A 16002-nucleotide genomic window follows, 5' to 3' on the forward strand; every position below is an offset into this window, starting at 1 on the left:
CACACGTGCATGGAGAGAGGCAATAACAAATCTTTTAATCCGAGAGTAATTAACGATACGTACATGCATTTTCAGTAAGACCCAATCAAAACTTACTAACAAGAGAGTTGGGATTACACAGCAAATTAATTCGTTCAAATTTCGATATTACTAAAAAACGTACACTAAGTATTATAAATATTTTTCTAGTACATATCGTGAATACTATATGAAGAATAATTTGAAACACTGAACTCAAAATTTCTTCTATTGGGATATACTACTCAATTTAAATTGATGAAATAACTATGACGTAAACATGGCCTTAACATTTCTCGTATAATTTAAAAATATTCTCGGGCTAGTATTGTTATCTGGAAAAGCGGTGAGTCTTTATATCGTTCTCGTAGGTTTACTTATGATAGATGATAAACTTTCAGTTCCATCTTAATTTCACTTTGATTCATGTTCCACATGGAACGTCTGACAATCCTTCAACGGTCCTTTCGACTTGAACCTAGCTAAAACTCCCCATCCATGGATTCTTTGAAAAAGGTGTATTCATGAAAAAGGTCTAATCGTACCACTATTCGAACGAATAATGTTACGTCGAATTAAAAGGGATTGGTCGAGAAATTCGTTTCCTCCGAACACATATCCTTTTCGGCCGATTAACAAAAAATTTTAATCGACCTGCGTAAAGCGCATTCAAATGAAATACGTAGAGAAAAAGACGATGTAACGGAAAAAAAATGAATATGGAGAAAGATTCTCTCTGAATTCATATTCCTTATTATTGCGTAATACAGGAAAAGAAATGATAGTTTCAAGAGATAAACAAAGGATAAATTAATTCTTATTGATAGTCATTTTTAAGTAGATAAATAAAAAAAATTAATTGTCAATAGTCAATATTCTTTAATTAATTTCAAATTATAAGCTGTGAAGGAAAAAGAAAAAAAAAAAGAAAAAAAAAAGTAATATGCCGAATTAAAAGATATTGTTCCTTAATAAAAGAGAATCTCAATACCCCTTAATTAATTTCATTTTCGACCTTTCCGTTCGTCTGAGCAATTAATGTGCGTAAAACGTAATAACCATAACTGCCCTGAACCCTTTCGGACGTTAGCTCTCAGCAAATCGATGGTACTTTATCGAGCAAACGTAGTTCACATCTGAAAATATATATCATAATTTTAAAAGCACATAATGTATTATAGAGATGCTTGGTTTATATGAATTCGTAGATATTAAAGAACATATTTTGTTATAAACAGACCAAAATTTTATCCTTTATTATTTTCTACGAAATCTATGATAAGTTTTGAAGAAAATTTTTTACATTTGCATCTCTTTCATCGATGAGATCTCTTGTTTTTTTGCTAGATGATATAACTATCACTTCTATCGTTTTCTTCCGGATTAATATTTATTTTTTCTAACGTGGCTGTATAAACGCCTATTTGAAATTCTTATTCACCGCTTATATCTTATATCATGAGACGTGTGCGTATTTGGACATCTAGCCGATCTTCTAATAAAAAAAAAAAACAAATATGGAGATAATTGCATTTTACGAAATCACGGAATGATACATAATAATAACATAATACTTTCCTAGTTTTCTGACTAATTATTCGAGGGATCTATTTATACTACTCGAAGCTTCAGTACGAACTGATTTCAGCTTTGAAAATCTCTTTCTCCAGTTTTACGATCGCTTGTTTACTTCATCGAATTTCGCTATATATACAACTTCTTGTTATTATTCTCCTACAGCGAAACAGAGAAGGGCTCATATTGTCGTGAAAACACAACCCACGTTCTCTTTCGTAAGATCGACTGATATTCTTTTCATGTAACTTAGTAATTGAACGATCTTTTGATTTTTTTTATTGTGTCATTTCAATAGAAAACTTCAGAAAAATATGTATTTCTCAAAAAGTTGCGGTGGAAACAATGGTTCTTCAATATACATTAAATTCTTTGCAATATATCATTAAATAATTCTGAGGTTCTCTCGAAGAAGAAAAAGGAAAGAAAGTAATATTACGAAAAAAAAATAAATATGAGACAGGATTTTATTCGAAGCAATATATTTTATTACTATTGCGTAATAAAGAAAAGGATGTCTTTGTTAACTTAAGCAATAGGTATGTGTTTACAAGAAGGAAAGATAACATTGGATGCAATGTTTTCAAAGAATACCAAAGAAGATATACCTTCCGACGAAGAAATATTTTAGAAAAGAAGATTTCACAAAAGGAATTACGTAATACGAAAATAGTAGTATCGTCCATATCCAATAGTAATGGAACACTATTTTTAAGTATAACTTGGATTTACGAAAGAGGAAACAAGAATTTTCGTACGTGAGTTAATTTAAATACTTTCATAGCAATTAATTCGATATAACGTTAATAATTGAAATAATCATTAATAATAATGCATTATATCATAATGTAAGTAATAATAATTACAGTTGAAGGTGACATTTTCAAATTAGAAAACCAAACTTTCTGGATTTTAATTCTCTAATTAGAACGCAAGGGATGAGAAATTTCCCCTCTACTGTAATTATGTAGTAACAGTAAATATAATTAATGTACACGCAAAATAATCTCATGAATCTGGGAATCTTTCAATGAAATTGACAATTATTCTGATCTTCTTTAACTGAAATAATCATAAAACTGTAATTATTTATAATATAATTAATTACTACAATAGTGATTATTGTATACTTATGAAAAAGAAGTACGTTCACAGCGGTCTGGACGCTTATCTAATGTGCTTAAAGAGAGCGATAAGAAGGATTTGTTTGTAATAGTACATGAGTATGCCTCGTACGATATAGTGATATTTGATGAAGTAAACAAGTATTCATAAAACTGGGGAAAGAGATTTTCAAAGCTGAGCTCACTTCCTATTGAAACTTCGAGTAGTATAAATAGATCCCTCGAGTAATTAGTCAGGAAACCAGGAAAGTATTATATTATTGTTATGTATCATTCCGTGATGTCGTAATATACAATTTGAGACTACCAATCCGTTTACTTATTTACTTCTTTTTTATTAAGAGAATCGCAAAATTTCCAAACACGAGTGAGTTTCGTGCTGTAAGTAATACCGAAGAGGAATTCCAGGTAGACATTTACACGGTTAGAAAAAATGAATATTAATCCGAAAGAAAACGATAGAAGTGATAGTGACGACATCCAACAAAAAACGGAGAGATTTCGTACATAATGCGAGGGATGATAATGTTGAAAAAGAATTGATTCAACACTTATCATAGACATCGTAAAAAACTATAAAGTACAAAATATTAATTTTTTTGCAAAAATATACGATCCTCCATGTCTACAAATTCCCCTGTTAACGAGTATTGATCGGAATTTAACGATCTGCGCGTACGCAATACCTTCTCTCATAGCTACTGTCCAGCCTTATCATATTAAACGATTTATTATTACCTCCATCCGTGCACGTACGCGTTTACGTACGCGAGTCAAGTGGGCGGGAATGAGTGCGCGTGTCAACGTACACTTGCTCCCTTATTTTGAAAAGAAGAAAGGTATTTCTTCATTAGTCTTCCTTTCATCAAACAAAGCAGACAATTCCATAAAACGACTAGCGGAATAATTCAATTATCCATTTAGCTGAACGATTTAATTCCCTGATTAAGTCTTCTGCAGATCGATGTAGTAGGAAGAATGGATTCTTCCATATGAACGAATACATTTTTTTAGAAAATTACCTCCTATTGGAGAATGCAAAATAATAACCCCGTTATAATTCTAGTTATCTTAAATTTCCTATATTATGTTCCAAATCAATTGATGTCTAAGAATATAGTCCATAACTCTGCACAATATGTAACTGTATTGTCAAACAATGAATCTACATAGGTAATTAAATGGTACAGCTAAACTTCAATTATCTGCTTGGTCTGATGAAAGAAAAGCAAATGAAAGGATTATTTCCTTATATTCAACATAAGCCAGCAGTTAGACGCACCCACGAACACAGAACAGCATACTCCATCCCGGCCACTCGACTGACGCAGATAGATGCGCACGCAGATGAAGAGAGTTAATAACGAAAGATTTAAAAGGAAGGTACTTAATGATAAGTAACGGAGAACGTATCACGGACATTCATTGTTACTAAATCCTTTTCAGAACGAATTAAATGGGCAATTCGCGCTACTGACCAAATTACTTCGTCCAATTTCAAAATTTATGGAAAACGCTAATTAAATATTACGAATATTTTTTAAATAGATGTGAATATCATGACAAACAAATTGGAATATAAAATTCAACGTTTCTCTCGTTTTAATTATATCGGATGATTACTTAATTTAAATCAATGGAATAACGATGACGTGAACGTGGACTTCCTATTTCACGTTTAATTTAAAAGTATTCCACTGCTAGTCATTATTTCCAAAAACGGTGAATCTTTTGGTTATTCCTGTCTGCTAAATTATTCTGTATTATATACATCCCGCAGTTTCATGTCAAGTCCCCTTTGATTCTTGCCTCATGGGAAACTTCGGAGGACCTTTCAATAAATCTTTCCGAGTTCAATCGAATATACGCTCCAGCTAAAGCCGCTCACGTTTGGATCCTTTGAAAAATGTAAATCTCTCCCATTTCCTCTTACCGCTGTTCCAAGCTTCATAAAACAGCGCCATATTGGTCTTTCCAAGCTTCGTCGTCAAGCACAAATGTTTTTTCTTCTTTTTCCTCTTCTTAAGTATTCTCAATCAGATAACGCATACATGAACAATAGCTAACGATGTTTCTTCCTTGGTTAGAATTTCCAACTGCTTTTTAAACCACTCTTCTGCATTCACGATCCAATGCGCTGTATTATAACAGATGAAATTAACATAGAAAATTGGATAAGATACGTGACGAGTTACTTATATCTGATCTCTTCGTACCTCGTTTATTTAAATTCAATATTGAAGTCGATGGTTGTTATAGTATTGTTCTAGCAATAGTAACATGTTGCTTTCATACACCAGATAATTAGCTTCCTCTCTCACCAACTTGGGTTTCAGATTATTGGCAAGATTTGTAATAAACTCGTAAGCAGCATCAGCTTCCTCCGCCGTTTTTACCATCTGACACATTAAATGACGAATAACAAGTAACGCACAATTCTATAAAAAAAAATAGAGGAAATTTTGTTCATTTATTATTATTTACCTCCTCTCCTACATCAAGCATTTTGTTTCCTATATCGAATATTCTTTATTACAGCAGTTGAAAATTATACGGATTCTTGATTTATATTGAAATAATACCTTTAAAATTGCTTAAGGTAAGAGACCTAATAACCCACTCATCGATAGAAATACTCTCGTCGCCATGATAAAATCTGTGTAAAAATTCAATAAATTTTCATAAAATGTACCTATGATATAGAATTTATATTCCATATTACACTTTAGAATAAAATATCTATATCTTATCTCTAAAATATCTTAATATTTGATAAACACAGCACTGATTGATTTACCATTTAAACATAAGACTGAAGAGAAAAACGTTTTCCTTTCCTAATCTGGTTGACGGTCGGATATTTGTCTTATCCAAATAGGACATATCGTCTGATGTAAGGAAAAACAAGAAGTACCGATGTACGTGTGTTTCATTTCAGATGTCGAATGTTTAATTATCACGTTGAACGTAGAAATCCATGTATCTTCTTTGAACGTAATTATAATTCAGATATCGGTCAACTAGGCTCCTCTGCAATAATTCTGGGCTCTTGGAACTGCTTTCATCTTCGTTTAGTCTTGTATATCTCTGAAATAAATTAAAATTCTTAGATTGGTGAAGACTTAGGGTAGACGTTCAATTGTTCATTGAAATTGTCCAGTCATCAAAGGTAAATCGGGCCACGCCATTTTTTGCGATATAAAGTACATCCTACGAGAAACAAGAAAATAATAATTAGGATGTTATTGATCATAAAAATCAGTTTCATTTTCGTAATATAGTATTGAAATTTTATAATAAATTACTAACGAATACAGATAAATTTACTTTATATCGACAAGGAACAAAAGACAAGAAAGAAGGAAGAAATTCTACCGTTTGAATTGCTTGTCAGTTAGAATTTGCGACGTATGAAGTATATACGTGATAATTAAGCACTTACTTACGTATTACTCGTTCAACAATTATCGAAAGGATGACTTCTGCAAGCGAGTTCCCTTCGCAAATCGCCATGTTAGATGACTGAGGTAATTTCTGAAGCCATGCGCGATGGAAAGGGTTATTACATTCTATGCAGATAATCAATACCACGTATTACCTGATAGAAAGAGCCGAAAAGACGCGGTACGGGAGGAAATAAATTTTACAATGTACTCCCATTAATTGGACAATAATTTTTTTTTTACCTTCCATTCCTTTCTCTATTTTAACGCTTTTTTCTTTAAAATTTACATATAGAAATTATATAAATAATTTTGCTAATCGGCTATTAATTTTTTCCCGCTTCTATCGTTAAAAATATTCATCTATAAGTATTAATTTGCAGCAAGAAATATTCCTTAAAATTTGTTTCGTAATATTACGTTCTATTCTCTTTGTATTAATTAAGTTAACAAGCTTCTTTCTTTTTTTATTACATAGTGATAATGAATATGTATTACATTAAATCATTCGTATTATTTATTTTCCTTTTCGCGTAATCCATTTGAATGCGTTTTACGCCGGACAATTACAAATTCCTATCCCGCCGTCGAAAGAACCGGAAATTATAGTAGTGGGGGAAACGGATTTGTCGACCAATCTCTTTTAATTCGCCTTACTACTGCCCTCTCCAATTAATTACCATAAGAAATAATCCACCATATAGCATAATTACATATTGCAATGATTGCTTTTGTTTTGATTAATTCATCGCACTCTACCAAGGGATAATATTAAATGAAAAGGAATAAATTTTTCGTTGTCATTTTTTCATAATAAAAATATCTTGTGAACATTATTGCCGACATTTTTAATTACCACCTGACTAACTTTGGCCAAAAATGTTATTTATGCAAACAATTCTTTCTTCCAATTTCTTTTTTCATAATAAAAATTGTATAATCGGCGAAATGATCGTTATGAGAATTATCTAATCGTCTTTTGAAACTTTCAGTTTGTCCTTAAAATTCATCCAAAGTGACGTGCTGTTTTATGTTATAGGTCGAATTTGAAAAAATGAGAAAAAGAAACGTTTCGTTCGATTTATATTGTATTAGTTAAGTTTATCCACGTTTTTCAAAATTTTTTTAATGTTTCTAGGGAATAACAAAAATCATCATGCTGAAAACAATAGCAAGGCACTTCCTTTTGAAATAAAGACGGTGACTCTAACTTATCCGTAATACCTTGTATAACGTGTTCGTCAGATGTTCGATATTAAACAGAAAGAAAAATAGGAAGACAAAACTTATAATGGTCACGACGAAGAACTTTCTCGAAATCGAAATAGTTCTGTTTCACTATGCTACTCTCGAATGGTGGTACGAGGCTAGGGAATATACTCCTTTGAAAGGATCAGAAGGTAAGCGGCTTCGGTCAGAGGGTATAATCGATTGAGTCCGGAAAGGTCCTTCGAAGGGACATCCAATGGTTCGTGCGGATCGTGGGTCAAAGTGAAATTTTTACTTTAATGAGGGTATATTCCTTTGTAAGAAAGAAGATTTCTTCGCGGAATGTTTTTTGATTACATCTTGTTCCACCCTCAAAAGAATTCAAAGCAGTCGAAAAGGGAAAATGGAGATCAATCCTAACGTTAACAGTGTTCTTGGATATCGAACTAATGTTAATTTGGATAGCATTTAGTTAGAAAGTTATATATACCGTAATAATATTTATTTCAATGCCATGAGTGAGATTAGGAACGGCAAAGAAAATATTAAGGCGATTAACATTATTCCAAAAAAGATTTGCGAATCCATGTCGAAGATGAAGAAGAAGAAAAAGGTGATACAGGGGATGAAGAAGTGGAAGGTGATTGTAAATATTATGTTCACGTTTAAAAATACCGAAATGAATTTAAGATAGGTTTAACTTTTGGAATGATTAAACCTGTAGATGTACAAAAGATTTATCGACTTGTTCCAAGTTTACGTCACCTCGTCATGGTTACTCCATCAAATTAAATTAAGTAATCATTCGATTAAATTGAAAGTAGAAGAAATGTTGAATTAATTTTCTTAATTGTTTGTCCTAACATTCGTATCGTGTACTGAGAAAATATTCATAATATTTCATTTACATTCGATTAAATTGAAAGTAGAAGAAATGTTGAATGAATTTTCTTAATTGTTTGTCATAACATTCGCATCGTGTACTTAAAAAATATTCAGAATATTAATTTACGTTTTAGAGTAATATTGTAATATCAACAAATTTATTTACTGCGTAGCCAGAATTCTCTTGTTAATACGTTTTAATAGGCAATTGATGAAAATGCATTTGCGTATTACAATTTCCCATATGTATCGTCGCGTACCTTCGAATTAAACGATTCGTTATTATTTCTCTCCATCCGTGAGTGCTCTTATGCGCGCTTGAATATGCCAGTTCAAGTGGAAGAAATGAGTGCTCGCTCCTTTGAGCGTATATTTCCAGTCTGATTTTGTAGATAGGAAAAATATTTTTTCATTTGTTTTCCCCTTATCAAACCATACAGACAATTGGACGATACGACTGGCTGTATAACTCAATTAGATTTTAAATCCATTATCTAATTACCTGCACATTTAATTAAGTCTTCTGCAGATCGATGTACCACGCCTGTTTCAGTTCTTTCATTCGAACGACTGCATTTTCCTAAAAATTTACCTCTTATTGGAAAACTTAAATGAATGATCCAATCGTACTTCTTCTTATCAAATACTTGATATATTATGTTCTAAACTAGTTAGTTCCTATGGAAATATTATATTTCTGCAGTCGTTTATTTCTTTTTACGTGTAACTGAGTATAGCAGTGATTTATCATATCTTTCGTAACATAATATTTGAATTTTCCGAATTTATCATCGGAATGATTTAACTTCTCAATGAGCGGACAGATAACACTGACGTAATACTTGGTTAGTCATTACTTATCGACATAGTAGAAATCTATTATAATTTGTTCAAGCTATCGTTATTCGATCAACCATCCGACTTAAAGCATATCATAAAAGTGTTGTAAGAAGATAGCTTTTCCATAAGATTATCTTCCATTTTGAATATAATCTTCCGAGTTTTATTTTCTATGGAATGCCAACGTCCTGTTCTCGAAAAAAGAATAAATGTGGATTAGTAAATAGCAAAATAATTCGATTCTTACAAAGTAAAATGATCGAAATTTATTAGTATAAAGAGTGATCGATAGGGGAAATCAAATGGAATAAAAGATATAAAAAAAAATGTTGTGCATGGAAAAAAAAAGAACACAGTATACGGAATATTGAATAAATAGAAGTATGATTTGATAATTTTTATAATTCTCCAACAGGGAGTAAATTTTTATGAAAATGTAGACGTTCCTATATAAGAACTGAATCAGTTACGTGGTACATCGCTCTGGAAAATACCTAACAGGTTAATTAAGTCATGCATCTAAGTAGATAACTAAATTACACAGGTTATCGTATTATCGAAATGTATGCTTGGTTTGATTAGAGGAAAACAAATGAAAAAATACCTGGCATATTTTCAAGATACGCGAGAAGTTATACGCACACGCGCCCATAGAATCGCACAATCATCCCGTCCATTTGAATAAGCTCACGCATGCGCAAAAGTACGCACCCAGATGGAGAGAGATAATAATAACACGAATATAATAATAATAACACGTTCAATATGAAGGTACTTGACGATATATATAGGGGAAAATATTACGCACCTGCAGATCATTATACCTCGAATGAATCATTAAAACGAGAATGCGAGATAAGCAGCAAATTAGTTGGTCGAAATCCCTATATTATTGAACACGTACATTAAATATTATAAACATTATTTAAGTGCATATCGTGAATATCATGATAACCAATTTGGAAGATTGAACTAAAGAATTCTCCTCTTTTCAATTATATTAAGTAATTATTTGAACTGACTATGACAATCACTTTAATAATTAGTTTAACAAATGGTTTAAATAATTATTTAAGCCGGTATAACGTTGATATGATGACGCAAACGTACACTGAATATTCGACGTATAATTTAAAAGAGTTCCCTGGCTAACATTAATATCCCGAAAAACGGTGAATTTTTTAATCGTACATGCAGAATTAATCATTTTCAAAGATAAACCTTGCTGAATACCATTTCAATTCCATTTTAATCCAGATTCCGTTTGCAACAGCGAACTGTTCTTTGACAAATATCACTCAACACATTCGATTACATCCTCTAAATAAAGCCTTTTTTTAAATTCTTAAAGTTTGGATCCTTTCAATTAGATATATTCCTTTTCCTCCTATAACCCTTCGAATGTAGCTTTATAAAACAATGCCATATTAACCTCGTCAAGGATTTTTGTCACTGCCTTTATAAATGTTTTGTTTTCTTGCTGGTTAATTTCGATCATGTAATGAAGATGGTGTGGAAATCAATACTACGGTTCACGTAAAGACTAGGACGATGTTTGAACAGGAAGCGTGCTGGGTTTGAAAAAAGCCTTCTTTCCAAACCCAGCACGTCGATTGATAATATGACAAGGAAGCTCTAAAACGTTTTGGAAACTATTGATGACTTTAGATAATAGAATACTGCCGATCGATACTATGTATTTCATTATCCAAACATAAGATATATGGATATACATTTTCTTTTCTTCCTTTTTTTATATTCGAGTTAAAATATAAGGCGTCATATCACTGGCTAAGAACTGTAACAAAAAAGTAAAAATGTTAATGCACAACGCTTCCGATGATAACATCCGACAACTTCGAAATTTAAATGATTGGCACTCCATGACAGGTGAAGAATTTGAAACGATCATAATGAAATATATAATGGATCATAACGAAAAAGCAAATACTTCTCATGCTGAGAAATTCACCAATGATATTATTTTTAATATGACCAAAAGAAATAGGGAAAACAATATTTTTTGCATGAGAAACATTTCTGGTCGATTTTGACAGATAGCAATCAAAAAATGTATAATTACGTTCACAAGATATTTTTATTATGAGATAATATCAACAAGAAAACTAATTTTTTTTTTTTTAATCAGTATTAATCTTTTGTAGGGAGCGATCGATAAAGTTGAAGCAAAAGACCATGTCGAAATACGCAGATATACAAAGTCGATTATACCATATGATAATTAAGAAGGGAAAAATATTCGTCGAGAAATCAATTTCCCCTTAATCCATGTCCCATTAGGCTCTTTCGGCTCGTTAGATCGCGTAATAGGAAATTTTAATCGACTTACGTAAGTCGTGTTCAAATGAAATACGTAGGAAAAAGGTAATATCACGAAAAAAAAATTGTCTTCCCTGAATACAATCTTCATTACAACGTCATAAAAAAAGAGAGATGTGTAAAAAAAGACAGTGTTAACTTAAGTAATAGAAGAAGAATAGAAAATAATATTACGAAAAAAATTGTCAAACAATATTTTTTACTCAAAATTAATTTTTATTGATATATACTTTTAACCTCAAGAACAGGAAGAAATTTTCAAAATTCTTTAGTTCACTTCTAATTTCAGACTGTAAAAAGTAGGAACGAAAGAAGAACATAGAAAAAAAGAATAATTATTCATCGAATCAATAAATATCAATAGAGAAATTCATTTCCTCAGAGCTTATGACCTTTTCGGTTCTTTCAATCGTATGATAGGAAATATTGATTAACCTACATAAAACCCTGTGCAGAGGGTTCCCTCATGGTCGTTAGGTAAACTACCCAAAGCGATTTGTGGGGTATGAATTGCCTGTAAGAATATGGCGATAAAGCTGTGCGTCATTCCTTCGGAATTTGTCGAACTAGAAATACGTGAGCGAGTGTCGTACAAGAAATATTTGTTACGTGTGTACTTCATACGTTCCAAAGGGTAGTTTTACAAGGAGTTCAAGCGGTGGAAACAATTTCTTCGTTTTCACTAGTCTTGTGTTTCTGTTATCAATGTAAGGTGAATTTATCTGTAGGCATTAGTATGTAATTTATTATAAAATTTCAATTATATATTATGGAAATAAAACTGATTCTCGTGATCAATACCATCTTAATTATTGTTTGTTGCTTTTCGGAAAAGATACTTTACATCACTTAAAATGGCGTAATCCGATTTGCCTTCGATAACTATACATGCATACTATTAGATGAACAATTGAATGTCTATCGTAAGTCTGAACTAATCTACGAATTTTAAATTGTTTCAGAGATATACTAAAGGAAACGAAGGCGGAAGCAGGAAAAGTTCCAATAGCTTGCAAGTATTACAAAGGCCCGAGTTGAGGGATATTTGAATTATAATTCCAAACAAGATATACGAAATTTCACTACCTCGTGTTAATGAAGTATTCTATATCCGAAGTGAAACATATTTACTTTGGCCTGTTCTTCCTTATATCCGGCGATAACTCCTACATGGATAGTACAAATGCAATCAATCAGATTATGATATGAAAACGTTTTTCTGTTTCTTCTTATATTTCAGTGGAAAATCAGTCAATGGTTTGTTTATCGAATTTTAGAGATAAGGTACAAGTTTGTTGTTCTTAAATGTACTGTCGAATATAAAATCTGTATCATAGGGATGTTTTATAATAATTTATTGAATTTTTACGCAGATTTTATGATAGCGACGAGAATATTTCTATTAATGAGTTGGACATTAAGTCTCTTAACTCTAGCTGGCATATATGTATTATATTAATGTGTATAATTCAAGAACCCATATATTTTTCACCTTTGTAAAGAAGAATATTTGATATGGGAAGCAAGATGTTCGATGAAAGAGAGGAGGTGAATAATAATATATGAATAAAAATTTCAATATTTTTTCATAGAATTTTGCGTTACATGTCATTCGTCATTTAATGTGTCAGATCGTAAAAGGGGCGGAGGTAGCTGACGCTGCTCACGAATTTATTAAAAAACTTGTAAACGATATGGAACTCAAGTTGATGAGAGAGGCACCATATTATCCGACGTATAGAAGTAAACATGTTGCTACTGGTAGAGCATTACTCTAGCAACCATCGACATCAATATTGAATTTTAATAAACGAGGTACGAAGAGATCAGATATAATTAACTTGTCATGTATCTTATCCAATTTTCTATATTAATTTCATCTTTTATAATAGAGTGCATTGGATCGTGTAATTAGAAGAGCGGTTCAAGATGCAGATAGAATTTTAACCAAGGAAGGAACATCGTTAGCGATAGTTCATGTATGCATTATGTGATTGGGAATACCTAGGAAGAGGAAAAAGAAGAAAAAACATTTGTGCTTGACGACGAAGTTTGGAAAGACCATTAGGGCGTTAGTTTAAAAAGCGTCGGAAGGTAGTACGAGGAAATGGGAGGGATTTACTTCTTCCAAAGGATCCAAACGTAAGCGGCTTTAGTTGGAGGGTATACGCGATTGTACGTAGAATGATTTTTTAAGGGATCGTACGATGTTCCATGCGGGTCATGGATCGAAGGGGAATGGAAATGAAACTGAGGGAGGTTTATCATACAAAATAATTTAACATACAGGGACGATTAAAAGATTCAAAATTTTTGGAAATAATAACGATAGCAGGAGTATACTTTTAAATTATACGTGAAATAAAAAGTCCACGTTCGCATCATCGTTATTCCATCGATATAAATTAAGTAACAGTTCGCTATAATTAAAAAAGGAGAAATGTTGAATCCCATGTTTCAAATTGTTTGTCATCATATTCACGACATGTAGTTAAAAAATATTCGTAATATTTTATTAGCGTTTTTCATAAATATTATATATATACACACGGTGAGATGAACGTACCCTGAATATTTAACGCAAAATTTAAGTCTCCCGAGCTAACAGCACAATTTCAATAGGAAACTTCAGTGAAACACGGATTTCCCAAACAGTAGCAGCGCAAACACTCGATCCGCCCAAATCACTCTCTAACTGTGTGGTTCTCTCGAAGAGGAAATACGTGAAACAGAGGATGGTGAGATGAGGAAATAAAGAAATATGACAAGAGATTTTCTCCGAATACATTTTTTCTATTATCGTGCAATAATGGAAATGAATTCTAGGATAACTTAAACAATATATATTTGTTTACGAGATAAGAAGGTGATATTTGAAGAAAATGTATTTAAGGAATATTGAAGTAGATGTAACTTCCGACGAAAAAATGTTTTAACAACCAAATATTTTATAATAAGAATTATATAGTATGAAAATTGTAATACCCGTAATATGAAATAATATTAGAACACTATTTTTAAGTATGACTTAAACTTACGAAAGAAGAAACATTACATATTTCGTATATGATATTACCATTACTTTCTAGAAATTAACGTTGATAATTACAATAATTATTATTTTTGATGTTATTATTAAAATAATTTGAAATTATTAATACAAAAATCATTAATAATAATTACTTATATTATATATAATTACAGTTTTACTTGCATATTGCAATTAAAAAAGAGAAAAGTAACTGTCAATTTCGTTAGAAGATTCCAAGTTTTATGAAATAATTTTTCAAGTGCATAAAGGAAATAAAAATATAACTACATAGTTACAGGCGAGGGGAAATTATTCATCCCCAAACTAGAAAATTAATATCTAGGAATCTTGGTCTTCTAACGAGACGACGTGGGATTAACTAATCCAGGGGAAGTCATTCCTTCCGTGATTTTCGACCCAGTAATACGCAAGTGTGTGTCATACGCGAAATAATCCCTAGCTACCATACTTCCGAAAGAACAGCTTTACAAATAACAAAGACGGTTTAAACACCATTATCTCTAGTCATTCCATTATTCCATCAATCTTCTTCAAAATTTAGCAGTAGCTATTTGCATAAGATTTATTAGAAAATAACATTTCCATATTATAGAAATTACCGGATAATTACTCCAATTTGGGTTTAATACCATTTCGAATATTTGTGATAAATTCACTTGTAAATAAAAATACTTTCTTCGACTGTATAAAATCTTCGAAGATATTCAATAAATTATTATAAGGTATATAGATACGATATAGATTGTATAGTCCACATTATATTTTAGAATGAAAAATTTATCTTATGTCTAAAATATCTTACCATTCAATAAACACAGCATTGATTGATTTTCCATTTAAGCATAAATGTAAAAAGGAAAATGTTTCCATATATTAATCTCGTTGATGGTCTGGCTTGATTTGTACTATCCATATAGGACGTATAGTCGGATGTACGGAAGAACAGAAAGTGTCAATGAAAATGTGTTTCACTTTGGATGTGCAATGTTATATTATCTGGTGGAGCGTTGTTCTTCTTTGGAATTACAATTCAAATATAAGTCAATTCGGCTCCTTTGCAATACATCCAGGCTATTGGAACTGCTTTCGTCTTCCGTTGGTTTAGTATATCCCTGAAACATTATAAGATTCGTAGATTAGTTAAGAGTTACGGAAGTCGTTCAATTGTACATCTAATTGTACTGTCCTCAAAAATAAATTTTGTTTCATCCTTTTAAGCGATATAAAGTACCTTTTCCGAAATGCAACAAACAATTATTTAGATAGCATTGATCACGAAAATCAGTATCATTTCCATAATGTATACTTGAAATTTTATAATAAATCACAAACTCATGACTACTAACAAATTTACTTTACATTGATAGTATAAGCAAATGACCAATAAGAATGAAGAAATTGTTTCCACCGCCTGAATTACTTGTATAACGGATCTCTTAAACGTATGAAGTATGCACGAACGAATATTTGTTGTACCACACTCGCTCGCGTATTACTAGTTCGACAATCACCCAAG

General features: G+C 31.5%; 2 long non-coding RNA genes across 22 annotated transcripts in view; one reads left to right on the plus strand and one right to left on the minus strand.

The window, feature by feature from the left end:
* Nucleotides 1-9715, minus strand: part of LOC127070091 (uncharacterized) — an 82380-nt gene extending 72665 nt beyond the window's left edge. For 3 of the 18 annotated variants that reach the window (XR_007784018.1, XR_007784017.1, XR_007784007.1), the window contains exon 1: nt 6160-6303. This is a non-coding gene — a long non-coding RNA (uncharacterized LOC127070091). Of the gene's footprint in view, nt 1-12; nt 1155-2058; nt 4855-4933; nt 5117-5201; nt 5374-5514; nt 5928-6159; nt 6305-7384; nt 7402-9698 lie in introns of those variants that run through there. The other 15 variants (XR_007784015.1, XR_007784014.1, XR_007784016.1 and 12 more) reach the window with 14 other exon arrangements.
* Nucleotides 7551-15835, plus strand: LOC127070107 (uncharacterized). Of its 4 annotated transcripts, none has more exons than XR_007784109.1 (6): nt 7551-8009; nt 11260-12146; nt 12397-12718; nt 12808-12982; nt 13066-13249; nt 13327-15835. It is a non-coding gene; the product is annotated as an uncharacterized LOC127070107 (long non-coding RNA). The 4 variants fall into 4 exon arrangements; XR_007784107.1 differs by having other exon boundaries at nt 11260-12141; XR_007784108.1 differs by lacking the exon at nt 11260-12146 and having other exon boundaries at nt 7560-8009; nt 13327-13576; nt 14057-15835.
* Nucleotides 15836-16002: the final 167 nt, after the last annotated feature.

The sequence above is a fragment of the Vespula vulgaris genome, chromosome 17 (genome assembly GCF_905475345.1).
Source record: "Vespula vulgaris chromosome 17, iyVesVulg1.1, whole genome shotgun sequence".
NCBI lineage: Eukaryota > Metazoa > Arthropoda > Insecta > Hymenoptera > Vespidae > Vespula > Vespula vulgaris.